Source organism: Girardinichthys multiradiatus, chromosome Y, assembly GCF_021462225.1.
Source record: "Girardinichthys multiradiatus isolate DD_20200921_A chromosome Y, DD_fGirMul_XY1, whole genome shotgun sequence".
Lineage (NCBI taxonomy): Eukaryota > Metazoa > Chordata > Actinopteri > Cyprinodontiformes > Goodeidae > Girardinichthys > Girardinichthys multiradiatus.
The window spans coordinates 12,166,230-12,187,689 of NC_061818.1; the positions used below are offsets into that span (position 1 = coordinate 12,166,230).

Consider the following 21,460-nt stretch of genomic DNA (forward strand, 5'->3'; position numbering starts at 1 on the left):
TGGCTTTTCAGGTTTTTTTTTTTTACATAGGATTTGGTGTGATAGACTACCACAAAGTATTGCACAATTGTGGAGTGTGAGTCAAAGGATAGCTTGTTTTCCAAATTTTTTACAAGTACATATCTGAGAAGTGATCCTTGCATTTGTAGTCAGCACTGCTGAGTCAATACTTTGCAGAAGCTGCAAGTCATGGCATGTTACAACCACAAGCTTCATACATTTTATTCAGATATTATGTGATAGTCCAACAAAAAAAGATTTGTATTCAGTCACTTTGAGTCCGTACTTTGCAGGACCACTTTTTACACCTTTGCACATTTAGAGAATAAAGTCTTCAACCGTTTTGAGTTCTTTGTTGGAAGGTGGACCTCAACCCTGGTTTCTGGTCTTTTACAACCTCTAACCTTGCCACTCTACCATTTTCCTCTTGTGACAAAATTATGCATTACATTCTGTTGATCTTTCACACAAAACCCTAAGAAAACATTCTCAGGTTTGTGGTTGTAATGTGACAAAATGTGAAAAGTTATATGAAGCATGAAAATTTGCTATGACCTCTTCCGCTTACAGCTTAAGTCTGGGAACTGAGATGGCCATTGAATAAGGTTGTTTCTGTGTTGATTTGGTCATATGTTTCTCATTGTTATCCTTTTAAAAGAATAAATGATTACCTATTTTCAGCTTCCTGGCAGAGGCCAACAGATTTTTACTTAAAACCTCCTGGTATTTTAAAACATTGATGAGGTTATTTTCCTAAAAAGGCTCCAAGGGCATTTGGAGGAGAAACAGGCCCTCAGCCTTACCGATCCCCTATCATACTAATTTGTGGACATATGTTATTTTTCCACATATTCATCCTCTATTTGACACTAAACAGGCTTGAAGTGATTGTTGCCAATCTCAAGTGACTAAAATATACATCCCTGAAGAGCTGAGTTAGAACCCCATGTTTTTGTTTGTGGCCCCAACAACTGATTGATACAGGTCCTTCTCAAAATATTAGCATATTGTGATAAAGTTAATTATTTTCCATAATGTCATGATGAAAATTTAACATTCATATATTTTAGATTCATTGCACACTAACTGAAATATTTCAGGTCTTTTATTGTCTTAATACGGAGGATTTTGGCATACAGCTCATGAAAACCCAAAATTCCTATCTCACAAAATTAGCATATCATTAAAAGGGTCTCTAAACGAGCTATGAACCTAATCATCTGAATCAACGAGTTAACTCTAAACACCTGCAAAAGATTCCTGAGGCCTTTAAAACTCCCAGCCTGGTTCATCACTCAAAACCCCAATCATGGGTAAGACTGCCGACCTGACTGCTGTCCAGAAGGCCACTATTGACACCCTCAAGCAAGAGGGTAAGACACAGAAAGAAATTTCTGAACGAATAGGCTGTTCCCAGAGTGCTGTATCAAGGCACCTCAGTGGGAAGTCTGTGGGAAGGAAAAAGTGTGGCAGAAAACGCTGCACAACGAGAAGAGGTGACCGGACCCTGAGGAAGATTGTGGAGAAGGGCCGATTACAGACCTTGTGGGACCTGCGGAAGCAGTGGACTGAGTCTGGAGTAGAAACATCCAGAGCCACCGTCCACAGGGGTGTGCAGGAAATGGGCTACAGGTGCCGCATTCCCCAGGTCAAGCCACTTTTGAACCAGAAACAGCAGCAGAAGCGCCTGACCTGGGCTACAGAGAAGCAGCACTGGACTGTTGCTCAGTGGTCCAAAGTACCTTTTTCGGATGAAAGCAAATTCTGCATGTCATTCGGAAATCAAGGTGCCAGAGTCTGGAGGAAGACTGGGGAGAAGGAAATGCCAAAATGCCAGAAGTCCAGTGTCAAGTACCCACAGTCAGTGATGGTCTGGGGTGCCGTGTCAGCTGCTGGTGTTGGTCCACTGTGTTTTATCAAGGGCAGGGTCAATGCAGCTAGCTATCAGGAGATTTTGGAGCACTTCATGCTTTCATCTGCTGAAAAGCTTTATGGAGATGAAGATTTCCTTTTTCAGCACGACCTGGCACCTGCTCACAGTGCCAAAACCACTGGTAAATGGTTTACTGACCATGGTATCACTGTGTTCAATTGGCCTGCCAACTCTCCTGACCTGAACCCCAAAGAGAATCTGTGGGATATTGTGAAGAGAACGTTGAGAGACTCAAGACCCAACACTCTGGATGAGCTAAAGGCCGCTATCGAAGCATCCTGGGCCTCCATAAGACCTCAGCAGTGCCACAGGCTGATTGCCTCCATGCCACACCGCATTGAAGCAGTCATTTCTGTAAAAGGATTCCCGACCAAGTATTGAGTGCATAACTGTACATGATTATTTGAAGATTGACGTTTTTTGTATTAAAAACACTTTTCTTTTATTGGTCGGATGAAATATGCTAATTTTGTGAGATAGGAATTTTGGGTTTTCATGAGCTGTATGCCAAAATCATCCGTATTAAGACAATAAAAGACCTGAAATATTTCAGTTAGTGTGCAATGAATCTAAAATATATGGATGTTAAATTTTCATCATGACATTATGGAAAATAATGAACTTTATCACAATATGCTAATATTTTGAGAAGGACCTGTATGTACATAGAGAGTCTAGCAGGGCTGTCAAGTTCCAGTCCTCGAGGGCCGGTGTCCTAGAACTTCTTGATGTGTCCAAAGTCCAACACACCTGAAACAAAGGACTGAATCACCTCCTAAGCACTCAAGTTGTACAGAGTCCTGCTAACAACCTAATTACGTGTTTCAGTTGTTTTGACGGAGAGACACATCTAAAAGTTGCAGGATGCCGGCCCTTGAGGAATGGAGTTTGACACCTGTGCTTGGTTTTTATGGAGACTTAGTGATCCCAAGATGTCACTCTTTGCTAAAGTTCTCTAACAGTGTTTTTTTTTTTTTTTTTTTACCTCCCTTACCATCCTGCTCACTCTATACGATGAGATAAATATAGCGACCAAGGGCTCAAAGAAATGTGCCTCTTTGTCACATCATATTTATACCACAGGAAAAACGAAAAAATAACCTATAAATTTTAAAACACTACCGTCACATTTATTTTAAAGGGTTTGTGAGAGATATTATTTTATTACATGTAAAAATATTTTTTATTATGTATCTCCCTTTGAATAAATCAATATGGGATATTCCTAAAACGTTTCAATGTGCGATGATGCTATTGCAATAAAATATTGATTTATTTTAAGGCTTTTTACACATCTTTACCGGAAGAGCCAGCACATTTGTCCGCATCTATATAACACTATTCATGAGATGCCACTGAATTTCAACACTAATCGGTTTACAGAACTTGCAGAGAATTTGCTATTTAAAAAAATATATATATATTTCACTATTGGCTCCACAATGACCAAAATTTCCAAGCAGCACGTGAAAGCAGCAGCATCTCCTCCACCTGTCCATCCCTCCGTTCGCCGGCTCTAGTATTGTGAGTGAGTGAGTAGTGAAGCCAACCGTCATTCTCCTCCTTTCTTCAAGGGTGCATGCATCACTTGTGAGAAAACGGCGCTAGCGACTCTCAAGTTCATTGCCCGTTGGCTCGGTTCGACTTGACTTCTAGTCCCCGTATCGTCCTACTTTCATTCCAGCTTTATTTTACATTTCCATCCCCACTTTTTGGCTCGTGAGGCGGACTGGCTAACACTGACTGGGCGTAGCTGGAGAGGATTTTGCTAGCTTGCAGCTGCACTAACCGGTAAGTCCCAGATTCTTTCAGCTTTAGCTAGCAAACTAAAGTTAGTTACAACCAGGACCGTTGAAGACGTTTGCGCCATTACCCGTTTACATTTTAGCCCCTTACAAAGCATCTGAGTTACCGTTGCTGATTTTTTTTAATGCGCATCTATGTTAAACGCGTAAAATAAAACGTATATAAGCTTTATTTTGGATGTCATTTCATCTTTGTGTGATGAGCTGCTCTGTTTCGGTGACTCCTGTAGTGGGGCGGTGGCAGCCAGGCTGCATGGTCGTTGAAGTGCCCAGCAGACCTGTTAGCCACAAACTGATGCAACCAATTAAATCGTTTTAACGTGTACTTGTTCTTATGTTGAAAACATGTTCCCTCCTTATGTGGCCATTTTGTCCGCCTTTTCACTCTAAACTTTTTCCCCCTTTCCCTCTTCTTGTCTCCCCTCCTCCATCCTTCATCGCGGATTCCCATTGTTCTGTGATGGGCAAAAGTAGTGGGAGAAGCGAGGGATGCAGATGAACAAGCAGACCGCGTCTTTTTTCATTTTCTCTTAATAGAACATATCTTTGCCTTTTTCCAGAAGCTGAAAAGAAGAAGCTGAGTAAATATGAAATGTCTCTAAAGAGAGCATACAATAGCATGATTAATGTCAACCCCTCTAGAAGTGATCAGCCATTGTGGTTTAAATCAGTTTGTTAAAATTGTGCTACAGCAGATGTCATCTCAAGGGACTTTAAAAGTCAAATTTGTCCAATTCATTTATAAATCATAGGGATGGAACAATAATTTGATTATATATCGGAATAGCCATTTATGATCAGCTCTGATCGTGAGCAGCAGATCAAATACCTAAAAAATAGGATTTTTTGTTTTGATCATTCTTTGTATCATAATTAAGAACCGCCATCATTTTCTGTCTATTAGTACAAAAACCAACAGCTTGAACTCAGATAAAGGTAGAGAATGCAATTTTATGCATAAATAGGGATAATTTTGCAATATTTTCAATCTGTCATGGATTAAAAACTTCTCTGTCAAAGAGCCTACATCACATTTTTCTTTTGTTATAGTCCTAGCAATAAAATCATAATTGGCTGGTCAGCCTTTAAGGGTTAAAAGAAAGTGAGAAATCAGTAAACTCCTCTGTTTTTATATTATAGTTATGATTACATTAGACCATTTATAATTTAATCTATTTATATGTTTGGATTATATTGGTATTCATTTGTTTATATATATCTAAAAAGATCTGCAAAACTGTCTTTTTCTGGGCGAAACTGATTTTGTGTTTTCTGTGTGGTGTGACCTGCAGCACATTTGTTGTTCTGTGTTAGAACATCCTCCGAATAAAACTTTGGACCCAGTCAAAAAGGCCAGAGCTCAAAGAATACCAGAAATCAGCACTGACCAAGAAAAGCCTGACTGGTTCATCTCTGATTTTTATATAGAAATATTATATCAGATCAGTCCAGTTCATAAAAAATCCAGTCTTACAGACTGACTTTAATTCAGTTACATACAGCCAAAATCAATCATAATTATAATACACATAAAGTAGAGATGGGTGATGACACATAACAGAGGAAATGTGTTTTGCATGTTCTTTGATGGAGGATGCAGTTTTTGAAACAAACATAAAATAAAGGAATTACAAGACCAACATGAATACAGTCAAATGTGGTTCATGGTATAATGCCAACCCGTAAAAAATAGTACATCTAAGGAAGCCCAGCTGATTGCATGGAGTCACTGACTTTGCAGCAGTCATACTACTGAGGGAGTACGAGGGAGATATTACTTCTTTCTACAGTAGAACAAAAGCTAGAAGAAAAGAGCCTGATGAAAGTCACAAAGCAAAATGAGAAACCAAGTCTTTATCCTTTGCCCACAACTGTATTTTCTTCCCTTGTGGAAGTACAGACAACAGCAAAAATTGTTTTACGCCTCGTGGGCGAAGGCAGATTGGGTTGGCCAGTAATATGCGTTGATCCACCATGATGTTGATGTCATCCTGAGTAAATGGCATCCTAGGTCAACTAAGATGAGCTCTTTTGAGGCGCCTGCCATGCTGGGGCTTGGAGGCTCTCCAACACTTAAGTCAGGGGTGAGCCAAACCCTGACTCTCCCCTCCCAACCCCACCACCCACCACTCCCCTGAGCATGGAGAAACAAATGGCTGACTCATAGTGCGTCTTGGATGAGGCTGGGAAATGAAAGACAGGCCGCCTAATGCAATCATGTGAAATTAAATTTAGCCGCCATTAAAAGGCACACAGTTTAAATGAAGTTATTTGGGGATGACTTTGAAAGATTATTAATTGGAGCGTGTGGATTAAAGCCAGAGGCGTTCTGTTAGTGGAGAGGATTTATTGGAAAGCAAACTAAAACAAATTGAGCTCACTGCGGTATCTATGGGAGAAAGAGACAAATGTTGGGATATTATTCCTCCATTTCATGGTGGTGTTCATAACACCATAAGAAGTCACTAGTTAAATGGATTCTATATGGATCTTTTCTGCCTTGTAAGGAGTGTTTTTACACAAGATAGACCAATTTGTCTCCTTTGTGTGTGTCAGAGGAGTTTACCGCAAAGGGGGTTGTCGGCTACAGTTAGACAGATTGTTGGCATTCACTTGTAAAAGTAAATAAAATAAATCACTTGCTTCACATTTAGGTAACCTGATGGTAATGTTCAAAACCAATAAAATGAATCATCATTGAATTCTTCTCAGCTCACAAATAGATTTCTTTTCTTTGGTCTAATTTAGAGTAAACATGGTAATGTCAAGATTTTATCAGTTTTCCTCTGAAAGAAGAAAAGAAAAATATAACAAAGCTTGTAGATCAAAGATAATATTTGAACAGTTTTTATCTATTTATGCAGTTTTGCCAATTTATGCCAATAAGCATGTACCGGTTATACTGAGGATCATAAAGACATTTCCATCATACTGTTATTGTCCTCCAGCCATTGCTGTTGGTCAGCTGGCTAAAAGAAGGCTACCACATTTTCATACCTGCACAAAACACCAGTTTGGCTGTTTGGGGAGGAAAGAAAAATGTGATATATAGAACCTGAAGTACACTCAGTTTTACACTATTGGGCAAACTCAGAAACCATATTTTAGATTAAAAAGTACAAGAACAACAACCTGTTGGTATCTTGCTACACTAACATTAACTAAAGGAGAAAGAAAAGTAAAACTGATGTGATTGTTCCATTCAAAAGGAAACAATTTGCATTAATAATAGGCTCTATAAAATCAGTTTTCAATTTTCTTGTTTCCAATTCAACACATTTACTTGAATGAACATAGTACCTAGTCATATGGTAAATATGTCATGGTAAAATTTCAGCAGTTCAACAAAAAAAATTACCCAAATTTAGTGGGATTGGTAAAAATGGAACATTTAAACCATTTAAAATATTTTATTACTGAAAAAGAACAGTTGCACATAAGCATTAAGAAGGTAAAAGAAATTGAACGTCACACCTCACCTAAAACATGCTTGGCTTTATTATTTATTTCTAAAGGAATATGTGGCTCAGCACACATTACTACTGGGCCTTCAGTAAACACTCTGGAGTTTGCTGAAGATCTTTGCTTGCAGAGAAGTTTGCAGAATTTTTCTTGCTTCCTCTGTGTTTTGAAATGACCTGTTGATAATTTGACTTGTAACATGTTTTCTTGATTTTCCAGTTAAACATTTGTTGTCAAAATGTAAAGATTTGTTCTCCTGTTTTATAAACTAAGTGCTTTGCTTTGAATGTCTTAATTCTTCCTGACTAAGGGCTAGAAGCACTCTGCGCTGTCCCCTGGCAGCTGCTGGAGGCAACACAGTATTTCTATTACTGCTTGTTCACTGTAAATATCCATGCAAAAGGTGAAAAAAAATTACATTGTTAAAGATGATGTAGTTTAGTTTTGTCACAAATTCAGAGTAATAAATTGGTCACTCTAAAAGATGAGCTTGGACTTTAGTAAGTCTTGGCTTTATAATCTGACATTTAACAGCGAATGATGGATTTAACATTATTAGAAGCAGTTACCCTTTATGTGAAGTGATTAATCTGTGTCTATTTGGATTAAACTCATCAGTCATTTGCAAATTCAAAGTAATCACTGATTTTTCACTCATGTGAAAACTTGTGTTTTAGTGTTTTGACTTGTTTGTTTTTCAGTGCTGTGTAAAGTGATCTGCCTATAAAATTTATTTGTAAGGTCTGATGTTTGGGCCATTTTAAATGGTAATAACAAATTTTGCCTCAAATGCCCTTTTGACCTCTGCTCTGAGAGGGGAGATTATGGCTGCATTAATAGCCCCATGTGCCAGCTTTCCTTTAGCCTGATGGCTAGCGTTGGAGGGAGTGTGACTCACAATGAAATCCCCTGCCCCCAGCGCTGAACTCAGTAGTGACAAGGCCAAGCCTGTGCCTCTGGCCATCGAGATTTTTTTGGCCTTAACCCAAGACTCTTGCACTCCTTGGCATCCTTAGAAATGACCACCATCCTCTAAAGCTCTCTTCTAATCCATTAAACCACACAATAGTTTCTTGTTTTGAGATTATCTAAACACCAACAGAAGCAGTCTGTTTTGCTGAATTTCCTCCCGTTGTCCTGGTGATAGGAGCCTCAAGGAAACTGCTGCGAGTGCCTTGATGCATTTGCAAAGGGAAGATAAAGGAGAGATAACCTCCGCTGTTGTCTGTGCTTCTGGTTCTGATAGTAGCCATGGTTGGTCGTATCACAGTGGTCGGCGCATGCAGTTGGCAACTGCTGGTGCAGTTTCAAGATTGTGTTTGCCGACAGCTGCAGTAATTTGCTGTGTTTGGACAATCTAAATTCCCCTGGTGGGAGCATAGATAAGAAACAAAGTTCACAGATCAGTTGCTAGGATGCAGGACTGGAGGTTTTTTTTTTTTCTTTTGCTGCACAATGCATTTGTGGAGCTTAGTCTTTTGGTCCTGGGCAGTCTTGGAGATTGTGATTATTGAGTCCAGTAATAAAGCTGTTGTCACTTTTGGTTCCCAGATGAAACTGAGCTCATCCTTATTTTATTGCCACCTTTAGCTCTTCACATGATACGGCCAAATTACAGTAGACTCTTCTCAGCCTGCATTTGCAGCAGTGCCTTGTTTCCAAACATCGGAGATGACACACAGGTTATTGTATTTATTTGTGAGAACCCACCAATGAGATAATTATGGCCAATTTCCCCATGTTCTGTTTTGTGACGTCACAGCAATGTGGGTAAGGGTAAAATAGGGTTTTACTGCTGTAAAACAAAGATAATGACCCTTGAATTGGCATTTTAAGGTGTCTTTAGCATCTTGGGCTTGCAATTAGCAGGGTTAGCATTAGCAACTGCAAATAAAAGTTTCACTTTATATTCTCGAAGTAATTTAGACTCTTACATTAAATTAGAAAAAAATTGCCCCACGTTTCTCATTTTCTTTTTTTCTTTTATCAAATTGTGCCCACCAGTCTCTATGAGGTTTAGCATATTGTTAACTAAAACCTATCTATGCCTTAGTGTGGGCACAAGGAGCAGATAAATTCCACCCAAAGGTTTAAATAATAATCATTAGCACCAAATAAATGAATGGCACTTGAAATATGTTTATTAGCACCTCAAATATTGCTTTCAATATTAATTGATGTCCTGAGCCAGGTTTCTCCTTTTTCGGATCAACCAAAGGTCCCTCAGGAGAAGACCAAATCCGAAGTCAAGCTTTCTACTATAGCAACCTGAATGAATAGCCAACATGCCTTTCCACAAAATACAGTTTTCTTTTGTATAGCTTCTTGCATCATTCATTCCTTCTCTGGTTTCATGTTTTTTAACACCTCGCTGATACAGTTAGCTACAGGTGCTTCCTTCAGTAACGGCAACCACACTGAAGTGTATTGTTGTTGTTAGCTAAACCTGGTAGTGTTTAGAGAGCGTGCGTTTACTCAGGTTGTTTTGCGTTAAGGCCAGATGTTTGGTATGTGATTTACTACTCAGAAAGCTGTGTTCACAAAGCACTGATCAGGTCAACTGCCCAACCTGTTTGACATCCTGCGAAAGATCAGGTTCCATCTGGAGCGTGTCTTGTTCCACTTCAAACATAATCCTCTTATGGACTCAGTTGTTCTTGTACCCTGCACGTGGGTGTCCATGCCACCCTACACAAGCTGGTAAGAACGCTGGAGCCACTCAGGCGCAATTCTGCCATCCTGTCCAGATGCTACGGTTCTGCCCATCTCCCCATCTCTGTATGCTCTGTCTGGTGTCATTGATCCAAGCCACCACCTGGTCCTGGGCTGTCCAGATCTCATTTACCCCCGGAGAGGAGCTTGTTTGTGGGCAGACAGCCCATTATGGAGAGGGTCCAGCAGCTCTTCAAGTTGCAAATTAGCCGTAGTTACTTTGCTGGATCCTAAGTCTACCTTTTATCTTGCTGGATTTTTTTATATTACTATCCCTTCTTGTCTCTTCATCCACCCAATCTTCTTTTGTCCCTTCCTAAAACCTGATCATTACTGTTTCCTTTATCACCCAGGTCTCCTTTATCTCCCAGGGGAGAGAGCTAACAGCATCAGAGGAACCTGTCTTACTAATGCACTTCCTCTGCCTATGTCTGTCCATGTCCTGGCCATCTGTGTGTCTGCTTGCCTGATTGGCTACTTTCTCCCGTGCGATCAATATCCAGAGTTGAGTTTTGCGCTGCTCTGCTGGTCTTTGCTGCAAGTGGTGGAGCTCAGCCATACTGTAGTAGGGCCCTCACATTTGTGTCGGGCCTGCGTTTTGTAGATTTGTTCTGTCTCTATCCTCTGTCTCTATTGTTATGGGGGGAAGATAGAGCCAGGGGACCCTGTGGAATTGTCTACGTTCTGGGGAATACTGAGTCCTCTGTTACTACATATACCTCCCTTGTTCCCTCTTTTCTTTTCCTCCCTCACACTCTCCCTCTCTTTCCCTCTCTGTGTCTGCACAGTTAGAGGACAGCCGAAGCCGACTGTACAAGATTAGCATCCCTCTTTGTCTAGGGTTAACGAGCTCTGTCATTTGTTAAGCTGCGCATCCCTGGGGGGGAACGTTCTCTGAGGTACAGAATTTGAGTGTTTGTGTCCCATGTGTTGGTTTTGACATTTGTAGGAATGACAGAGGGACAATTAATCTCAGCATAAATGACAGATTCAGCAATGTTAGCCCTTTGCAACAACAGCTCTGTGCTTGTTTAATATTTATTTACAACTGATGTAACTTTCGATTTCATGAAACGGTAATATCTTTGAAAAAAACCACCTGAGGATGTTGTAATCTCTTCATGTTTTTCTCCAGATAGGAATAATGCCAGGTCCTCTGATTACATGTTGCAGTTATATAGGTTACTGTCATACAGCCTGCTTCTTCAGTAAAAGTATTGGAGGTAGATGATATTTTCTTCTTCGTTCTGATTTGTTTTATTCCACACACCTTTGCCTTTGGTTGACAGAACTACAAGCAATCAGGAGTTCGGGTGACAGCCAGCATTAAACGAGCCAGATGTTTATGCCTATTATCCCCCCCGGTTGTGAGAGCTGTGTTGGGAATTGGCTGTCGGTTAATGGCATCATTGTACATCAATGTTTGAACAAGTCGCAGTTTATTCTTGCAGTATTTAGCAATAATGAGATGACAGCAAAAGTGCCAAAGTCGTCATAGTTTTCACCAGCCGAGTAATGTAGCGCAGCCCCTCCTTCACCTGTTGCTACACACTGTTGGTCAGCTAGCTGAAATATGTTTCTCTAATGCTTACAGAAAAGTCCAATTTGGCTTTAACAAAACCCAATGGTCAAGGTGTTAAAACTAGCTAACCGTTTAACAGTTTATAGCTAACAAACCTACATCTTGTTCATTACAAATTGGTTGGGAACTTTTAAATAAAACCAATTAGAATATGTTTAAAATCTTCTTTTTTTTTAAGCAGTGAGTTTTGCATTATTTTTCCTCAAGGCTACTGTGAGAATTTCATACCTGCCCTTATTCCTATTTGTTTCCAACAGACAAGCATAATTCTAGCTGCAGCTAACACTGTATAACACATTGCTTGTTACATTTTTAATAATGTGGTCTTAAAAATCTTTAATTTTGATGCATATACTTAAAGGGGACATATCATGCTTTTAAATCATTCCTTTTCCTATTTAAATCATTCAGATGTGGTCTGTATAAAGTGCAACTGCAATGCTTTAGTTTGAATTCGTCGTTATTGTAACGACGAAGGCGTTCATTTAAAAGGAATTCACAGTAGTAACAAAAGCTGTAATCTCATTACTAATGTTACTGACAATATTTTTACACAAACTACATGTAAGATACATTTTAAAATGTTAATGCTACCACAAATTGAATGAACCCAACTTTTAAACAAGACCCCAACATAGTTAATGAGTTAGCTAACGCTAGCATCAAGAACGTCACTGAATGCATTTGGATCATGTATTTCCCAAGGCAAAAAGCCAACCAAACAGATTGCAAAACTGTTTTTAATATTGTTGTTCAAAACACACAAAAAGGTGATGTCCTTAAGGAGCTAAAAGTGAGCGCACAGCGCTAACATTAGCAGGAGGCACGAAGCTGTGCTATCAGAACAGCCTGTTAGTTATATCAACGCCTCAACAATCAAGCTTGCTGACATTTTACAGTTATATGCAGCTACCTCTTTGCTCTGTCCGTCGCTTCCATAGACAGAAACTGACCCCTCAGACAGACGAGTCTTTCAGCTAATCCTCCTTCATACTGGCCGAGGTTGCTGAAACACTCCCCCCTGAAGTGCTTCGCGCAAACTAAGACGACTTTCCCCACTGATGTCGGCATGTTTCCATGAAAAATAAAATATAATCAGGCACTCCGAAGAGGTTCTGAGCCTGGGGGACGGTGTAAAGACTTGTCGGTTAATATACTCGACAACAGAACCTTGAGATTCTTCCGCTTGCTGCTTCGGCATCCTTCAACTTGAACTACATGAATACTTCAAGAACAAAAATGGCAGATTCACTGGATTGGTCCCTGACCATCTTCAGAGGTTCCACAGAAAACACTGTGATGTAATAGAGAATGAAACGTAATAGAAAATGGAAAAATCTGAACAGCCTGACCAAAAATAACCCAGAAAGCATCTAAATATATCATTGAACGATCGGAAGTGATTAAATTCAAATTTTCTAGACTTTCAGAGACTCCCAATACACAACAAATGTGTTTAAAAGCTAAAAAAAGGGATTTTGCAAGATATGTCCCCTTTTTAGGCAGCAAATGTAAAATATGAACCTTGTAAATTTTATGGTATTTTTAAGTGCTTTGTTATTCTGCTGTGTAAAAAGTTTCACAGGCAGTATTTAAAGTACATCTGGGCTGGCTGACTGGTCTGGGTTTCTGCTCAGGTAGTCAGCCAGCTGTCTGCTACTACATGCAGCTTGAAGCTTGCCAGCTGTAGTTTTAAAATTGAGCCTTTTTACGAGTGATGGGCGGCTCTCCTTTAGTTACACACATGACTGTCCTTGAGTTTTTTTCTGGGACCAGAAATACTTTCAAACAGCTGCATTTGTCTTTGTGGTAAGCAAAGTAAAAGTGTAAGGAGGTTTCTTTCAGCCAGCTGACCAGCACTGTACACCATCAAGCTGGGAAGAGGCAGCACCGTGCTGCTTTATGGTCCACACTACTGGAAAAAAATGACTTGAAACCCCAGGAAGGTTATGATGGCAAACGTGTTTGAAATCTCAACTTAGTCCTACATCCAAAAGATACACTCCTTGACGTTGCTGATTTTAGCCAAAATATATATTTATCAAGCAGAATCACCAAATTTAGGCACATGTATTTGTTTACTTTGGAGAAAAAAAGCTCTTGATTCCTGGACTCCCAAGTTCGTTGAAGGTAAAGAGACCACTGAATTTCTTCTTTTGTTGTCGCAGTTTAAACTGAACTCCTTTCAAGCCTTCAAAGGAGTGTTTCCTTATATGGAATGTTAAAGGCACACCACTGTAAAGGCAATTGATGTGTTCAAATAATAAAAAGTACAGAAACATCACTTATTGTTACAAAAATTGCAGTACCAAATGTGAGGGTGATGAGCTCATTGGCTGCAGTAGTGGTGCTTGATGGCAGAGCAAAGTTATTTTTAAAAGGCTTTGCAGTACTAAGTCTGTGAAATAACTCCAAAAAACGAGTCATTTTAAGAAAGCCTTATGAGTTTAACTATTTAAAGTTACAAGGATACACTGGCTATCACTTTTATTCTTGACATATTTCTGTTAATAGAACCGGGACGGTTGCAGCTGTGAGTCTGTTGCTGGTGTTGTCAACATTTAGCTTAGACTAAATGAAAAATTCAGCTTTGGTGCATCACTGAATCTGTTCCATTCATTTCCCTTAGAAACATGTGCAAAGTGCCTGATTCTAAACACTGCCTTCATTTACAAAGGTGCACCTTGTTATATTTTGAAATGAAGTGTGGTTTTGTGTACAATTTACTCTGCAACTGTCTTGAATATTTATTGGCTCCGGTTGAAACAACAGAGGTATGCTCATTTTCTATTAAAATGTTTTTTCTCTCTCACCACTCACTTTTTTTTTTTTTTTCAAAAAAAATCCCACAGACTGTATTATATCACATTAAGTGTTTAAAATGCAGATTACATCATTTCACTTGTGTTGGACAGCTGGTTAAGATAATGGAAAAGTTGGATAATCTGCTCATTTTTGAGGGTCTTACTTTTTTTGATTGAAAAAGTGGTAAATAAAATCAAGTCGATGACTATTTACATTGTTTTAGTAAAATATCCATTTCAGAGCCTCTTTGAATAAATGGAATCCGTGAGTCCAAGTAGCCTTGAAGGGGCTGCAGAATTGACTGAGACGACTGTTGTAATATGGAGTAGGCTGAATGGACAATAGGAGGCTCTCTTTCAGCAAATGACATCTTAAATATGACCTTCTCCTCTTTGTAGAATGCAAAGAGGAGGAGTGATGCATGGGCACATTCTACCTTCTTTGGTCAAGAAGGAAAAACTACGTCAGTTCCAAAGCACTTTGTTTTAGCCCATTTACTGATGTTGAGTGGTGCTGTAAGCAAGACGTCTGTAAATTATTTAAGCAGCACTGCAGGTTTGTGTTGGTAGAAGGGACTAGTTTGTACCTACTGAGACATCTAATGCCATAGGATGAAGCACAAAGTCTAATATTGGGTCAAGTTTTTAAAAAGTATATTGCCTCCAACAGGTTTTGCTCCACAAAGGAAGATGCATTGTGCCATCTTAAGCATGGAGAGCAAATAGGGGTCAAAAAGCAAACAGGTCAACTTAGTGTTTTGTGTATGCTCCTTGTAGTGACAAAAAAGATGCCAATTACAGGGCCAAAGGTCACCACATGCTTTTTAAAAACAGCTTGGGGAAAATAGGATTGGACCTACAAACACCAGTCCACGTTTCTGGTCTAATCCATTTCTGCAGTATGTAATTATTCAGTCAATCTTTTGCCATTCCAGAATTCCATAAATGGAGGTTTGCATCATCTATAACTCACTGCCTTTTTGTTTCACATCTTTTCTGGAGTCTGTCATGCCCCACCCCCAACAGGATCAGCACCGCTTCTTTCCCCCACAATCGCTCCCTTATTTAGAGCAGGCCCCGGGGAAAGAAGTGCTCAGTGAATGTATCTGTCTGTGTGCACACAGTTGTGTGTGAAAGCAGAATTCAGTCTTTTTCCAAATAACAATTCATACATGCTCATGATCAGTTGGTTGACTTTGATGTAGACCCTCTTATAAGATAAAGCAAGAGTTTTTTTTTTTTAAAACTGATGGCATATGTAGCCAGATGTGAAACTGTTAAACAGATGTGATATTCAATTAGGATTTCTCTATTAGCTGCACTGCAAGCTATTCATTTTTATCAGTCTCAGGTGTCTTATTGTATTTATTTAAAAGAAAATCTAAATTTCTCTTGTCCTTTTGGCAGTACTTCTATTTTAACCACTGGCTGTATTAATCACTTAGAGCCTTTGCATGCACAGAGTACTTTTTATACGATACACAAAGTGGGTCAAAGTGCCGGTTTGCTATTTAAATATGCTGATGATCTTATTATTGAAGAACTGCATCTTTCTGTGTCTAGACAATTAGAGAGGCTGATATCTCTCAGAAGACTTGTATGCCTTCCAGTTACTGACAGTATTGACCTAAACAATGTTGTGCAGCAGGGATACTCACCTAAGTGGGAGCATAAATACACTTTGTTTATGTCCCAGGGGGGGTATTAGGATAGGATAATGCCTTGGAAGATGATCTCACCTTGCACAGTTGTAGTGCCAATCATTAGCTTAGAGCCTGAGGCAGTTAAAGCAGTTGTGACAGAACATATAGACAATTGCTGGCCTAGTGATGAGAACTTTTGCACAGAGTCACATGTTGGGAAGAATTGGAGTCCTTGATCTTTTGCATCCTTCCTGATTTCTGTGTTATAACAACAGCTTTATTGTTTGCATAGCTTAGTAATTGTGTGGGTTTCGTTTGCTCTCTGTTACTGTTTAACTCACTATTGAGGCTTGCAGGGAATTCGGAGTGGGATGTTGCTTGGAAGCTGTAAGCACACAACCTAAAAACAAGGCCAGCAAACAGTTTTACTAACTTAACAACAAACAGGATATGGAAATGAAAACTGCATATTTATTGTTTAGAAAAGTCAATCAGAAATAAATGGATATGACAAGCCACATCTTTCTGATTTTTGTTTAATTTATTGAATTATTTTGTTATGTTGATAATACAGCTTTGTCTAAAATACTGGCGATGTGGTGAGAAATTGACTTAACAGTTGATTCCAATGTTCACAGATTAGTGTTGATTGATGAAAGGCTCAAAAACTTGATCTTTTCCAATCAGTGAATGCTCCGTATATGAGATAACGGGTCATGGTAACAGCAGAAGTCTTCAGTGGGGGCCCTGCTGTTGAGTGAACACGTAATTTTAGTATTGGTGAGTTGTTTAAAAATGTTTATGCAAGTCTGCGTTTGGAAATGTTGACAGCTGTTCCAAAATATTAATGTTGAGGTAAGGATCTGCATTTTCTGGCCCATGAGTTTCTTTCAGTTGGTATAAGATCCTAATGTTTAAAATGTCAACTGGATTGTAATTTTGTCTTTGTTTTTAAAATGTTAAAACATATGGCTGATAGCTAAGTGTTAATGAAAGACGAATCTATAGTGGCTAATATCGGTTTCAGCAGGTCAAAGCTTTACAGAACCTAGGATTGGAAATCAGCCACAAAGTTCTGCTTGGTGCTTAATGTTATCCAAATAAAATGGAACCCTTGTAGTGTACTGAAGTTCCAAGTTACACACTTCTTGTTTTTTATCAAAAAGGGAAACGGCAAATTTTATTTCAGGCGTTATAAAAACTGCCTTTTACAGATCAAAACTCACTTTCAGTTTCCCTGCGCATGCCAGTGTTCTCCTTCTGTTGTTTTATGGAAGCATCCTGTCAGTAAAATGCATCTTTCTGGTGCTCTTTCGCGAGTTGATAATAAACGCACAACTTGGAGGCTGGGGGATCCGCTACTGCAGCGGATGTTGCCTGGTCAAGTGTTGCAGGATCCAAGATGTGGTGTTATGGAATGCTAATTCAGTTTTGCAGTACATAAACTCTGCTGTACTTTCTTTTCTCTAAATCTTAAAATGATCCCAGACTTTAAAGGCTTTCAGTTGTTTTCTTGGCATCATAATTTAAACAGAATTTAAGACAACTTATAGTTATTGAGATACTTTATGGTGGTAGGCCGGTAATCAGTGTGGAATATTCCAGTCCAAGTTTGACTAAATCCATATATCGCTACATTTATGCTTGTGAAAGTGAATGGGACATGTTTTATATGGGTCCTCTGTTGCCAAAAAGCATTACAAATGCCAACGTTTTTTGTTTTTTTCTCAAATAGAATCGTCCTAAAGAATCTTTGTTCAGTGTATAATTATCCTGTTCAACTTTGATTGGTGCAAGTAGTATAGATTTTGAAGTAGGGTTGGTCAAAAACAATTTAGATTAAACTGTGAGAATAGTGTAGTGCCTCAAGAAAGATTTGTGGGAGATGCTAACAGAGGCTAATGGTTAGCCAGGTGCAGTTTTTCCATAGTGAATGCAAATAAATCTTATCTTGTCAGTCACTCCATGTAGATTGCAGAACACACTTTGCTTTTTCATACATACAGTCTTTTTCAAACTGACTGATAGGCCCCGACTCACTGTCGCCTTGAGGTACCATGGCTGGCTGCCGATACCGCTCACTGCAGAGCCACTTCATTCAGAGTCTGGGACTAACTTTCCAGTCTATCATTGTAACCTGTTTTGTAAGCTTGATTGATTTGTGAACATCTATTTACCTGTTAGCTGAATTGAAATCATTTCTCTTAACCCCTTGGTTTTGGTGTTGAATCTTACTGTGTTGTGTATCTCCTTCATGAATGTGGAACTGAATATGGTAGAAACCTTTTCCATCCAGACTATTAATTTCTTAAAGGCGGACAAGCCTTACTAAATTTAAACATTTTTAATTAGAACTTAATGAGGCTGAAAAACCGTCTGTTTCAAGTCTTGACACATTATGTCTTGGGTCGTTGACTGCACTGTCCCTTGTGTGTTGACAGTGCCAGCTTGTGTTTTATCTCCTGGGCTATAAATTGTTTTTCTGCAGCAAGTATGGGTTTTCCAGTGATTTTGTAGAGTACAGTGCTGCTAAGAAATGCTCCAAATAAATATCAAGTTTGTTCATAATAAACTAATTATTTTAATTCCATTGTTTCCCTTCAAAATCAACTGGACAACCGACAGTTCAGGTTTCGGTGAACCAGGTAACATTTATTTTATAGTTGATGCAGTAAGGCTGCTCAGAAAGAGCAAAAGCTTTGCCCCACACTTTGATTCTGTCGTCAGTGTGAAAGACGGGTCAGGAAGACGTTTCTTCCAAAATCACCCCAAGAACAGCTGTTTAAAAACGGATGCACTATTAAAGTTTGTAAACTGGAAATCAGCTGGAGATTGTAACATTTTACTGGAATGTGTTTAGTATTTCAGGTAACCATAAAGTGAAGATTAAAATGGGATCAAATGGCTTAAAAACATGTCCTTAAATCTACAGCCGAGTTGAACTTATTTACAGTTGACTACATCCCTCGGTATACAGTGGCGCTCAGAAGTTTATATACAATCATCATCGGCATAAACTTCATTTTCATTTTGGGTTTTTAACAGTGTATTTCAATCGTTCTTTTTTTAAAAGGCAAGCTACAACATATTTCTTTAAAAAAAATTGATTTTACATGCAAGTTTTAGTGTGTTTGAGAATTACAGAAAATATACAAAGGATCAAATACAATGCATGCAAGCTCGAATATACACATACATCCCCGCGTACATTTAAATACGTCTGCCGAAGCAAGTTCCAGAGAAACTAATAACGTTTTGTTACCACTGGCAAAGTCCTGGCTTAATATCGACAGGATATTTAACTTCACAACCAAAATGGTAGAGGTCTTTCAGATTGGTTGGTTTCCTGGCACAGACTCAGCTTTTAAGCATAATACATACAGGATTGAAGTTAGGGCTATTACTAAAGCTTAGTGTCAACCTGTTTGAGATGAATGTCCAGTTGAAATACCTAGTTCAAGGTTAGGATGTTCAGGGATCACTAAAGAAACACCACAAGCCTATGGTGAAATGGAATATATTGGAAGTTGGAACACCGGTGTCATTGTTCACAGTAAAGTGAATTTAACATTAACATGTTAACTGAATTTTGCAGCATAAGAAGTATGTTTGGGGGAATCGATGTGAGGCTTTCAAACCTACGAACGTTGTCGAGAATGCGGCTGGGAATATCACAATGAGGGTGTGTTTTGCTGTTAGTGGTATTGGTGGATTTCCAACATCAGGTGGAAGTGGAGAAATGAGTAACATTTAAATTCTTCAACTTCATCTAAACTCAACAGCTAAATGGTTGAAACTTGGACACAGTTGGGTGTTCCAACAGGATGGTGATTGCAGGTCATTATTATAATTAATGGTTTTGGAATGGATTTAGCAGTCTAAAATTAAGCTTCTGGACCATTTATTGATGGCACTTTAAAGCCGGCTCCTTAACAGAAAACTGACCAATTTAAAGTTGGAGTTCTACCAGTTCTGCCAAGAATAGTGGTCAAATTCCACCCAGACTTATGTCAGAAGCTGTCTGATGGATGTGGTCAAGGTTCAAGTTGCTAATCCAAATATTAGTGGGGGTATATGTATATATTTAGGTCTGTATGTATAGTTTTCACCTTGCGTGGGTTACAGAAAATCCAGTTCAAATTTGTGTGCCCAGTTCAGTTTTTAAAATTCATTGAATCTGTATGTTGTACAATGAGTTCACCTTGAAATAAAGATGAGATTAAATGCATCATAAAAAACAAACCCTTGACATCCATCTTTGATTGTTTGCTGACCTCTGACCAGCACTGCAAATGGATCTAATTAGGGAAAAACTGCATTTTTGGGCCAAAAATGTTTCAACTTGGACTTCAGCTTGAATTAGGAAAATAACATTACAATTAAAGAAATGGATGGACCTAAAATGGAGTAAATGGAGTATGATAGTCCTAACATGTCAGCTCAGTAAATATTAACCAAAACGCCTCTTTGGGAAATTTACTTGACAAGAACCTACACAGTAGTTCTTAAATATCAGCTCAGTTTATTTGGCCTCCTTTGAGTTTCTGTAGTGTATAAATATTGAATGTTCAGTCTTCTTTAGTTTTTGTGGAGAAGAAAGAGCAGAAATGTGGATTCTTGCCTGGTTTTAAAGCCCGTCTCTGTCTCTGACTGATTATCCTGATGACGTGGTTCTGGGTGTACAACCCACAGAGCCAAAGAGAAATGCAATCTTACAGCTGTCTGGAGACTTGCAATGGAACCAGAAATGTTCTTCTGGCTATCCATATGCTTTCAGAATTTATTACTTTCAAACACACACAGAGTGTGTTTGCTACTTTGCAGAGGAGTAGAGTAATGAATAGTGAGGCCACATGCTTTCTCCTGCTGTGGGAAGATCGGGTGCTGACCAGTTTTAAAGAGAGAGGAGGGAATTGGGCTTGGACATGGTTTTATTTCCTAGTTCAATCTGTGGTTGAGTTAAGTCATAGTGTTGATGGGTATGCTGGAGTCTGAATAAAGCTTTGAAGCGCTTTAATTAAGAGTTTTGCTGGTGTCATTTTATTAACTAAAGCTTTAGTGGCTTTTGATGTTTCAGCATATAATTATCATGGAATACCACTTAAAACTCATAACTTTATTACATATATTTAGGTGAAAGAAGAGGGAAGATCAACAAAGTACAGCGCACATAGTTCTAACTCAAAAGTGGAAATAATTTAGCATGAGTCACTTTTAGCAGCTACCAGTCAGTGCTTTGGTTACAGCCTGTTGCACTAGCTGCATGTATCTGATCTTGTATGGTTTTCAGGATACATGGACACTTTTTTTTTTTCCTCCTCGGTTTCGTCCGTTCCCCCTCTGGCCCTGCTCAGCTGCTCCAGCCATCTGCGCGATGGCAAACAGAGAACAGAGAGATGGAGGCAAAGCCGAAGCAGTGGGGGAGGAAGGAAACCAAGGAGGGGAACACGGTTAGGAGAAAGGGAGGATCAGTTGAGGTTGATGAAGGAGGGTCTTTGGATGTGTGACATTGGGTCTGG

The 21,460-nt window shown here is 39.1% G+C and overlaps 1 protein-coding gene across 2 annotated transcripts in view; it reads left to right on the plus strand.

The window, feature by feature from the left end:
• The first annotated feature begins 3,433 nt into the window (after positions 1–3,433).
• The window catches only part of wu:fb95e10 (mucin-2), a 42,615-nt gene continuing 24,588 nt past the window's right edge, over positions 3,434–21,460 (plus strand). For both annotated transcript variants that reach the window (XM_047359998.1, XM_047359999.1), the window contains exon 1: positions 3,434–3,724. The gene's annotated coding sequence lies outside the window, so the exon portion shown is untranslated. The remainder of the gene's footprint in view (positions 3,725–21,460) is intronic.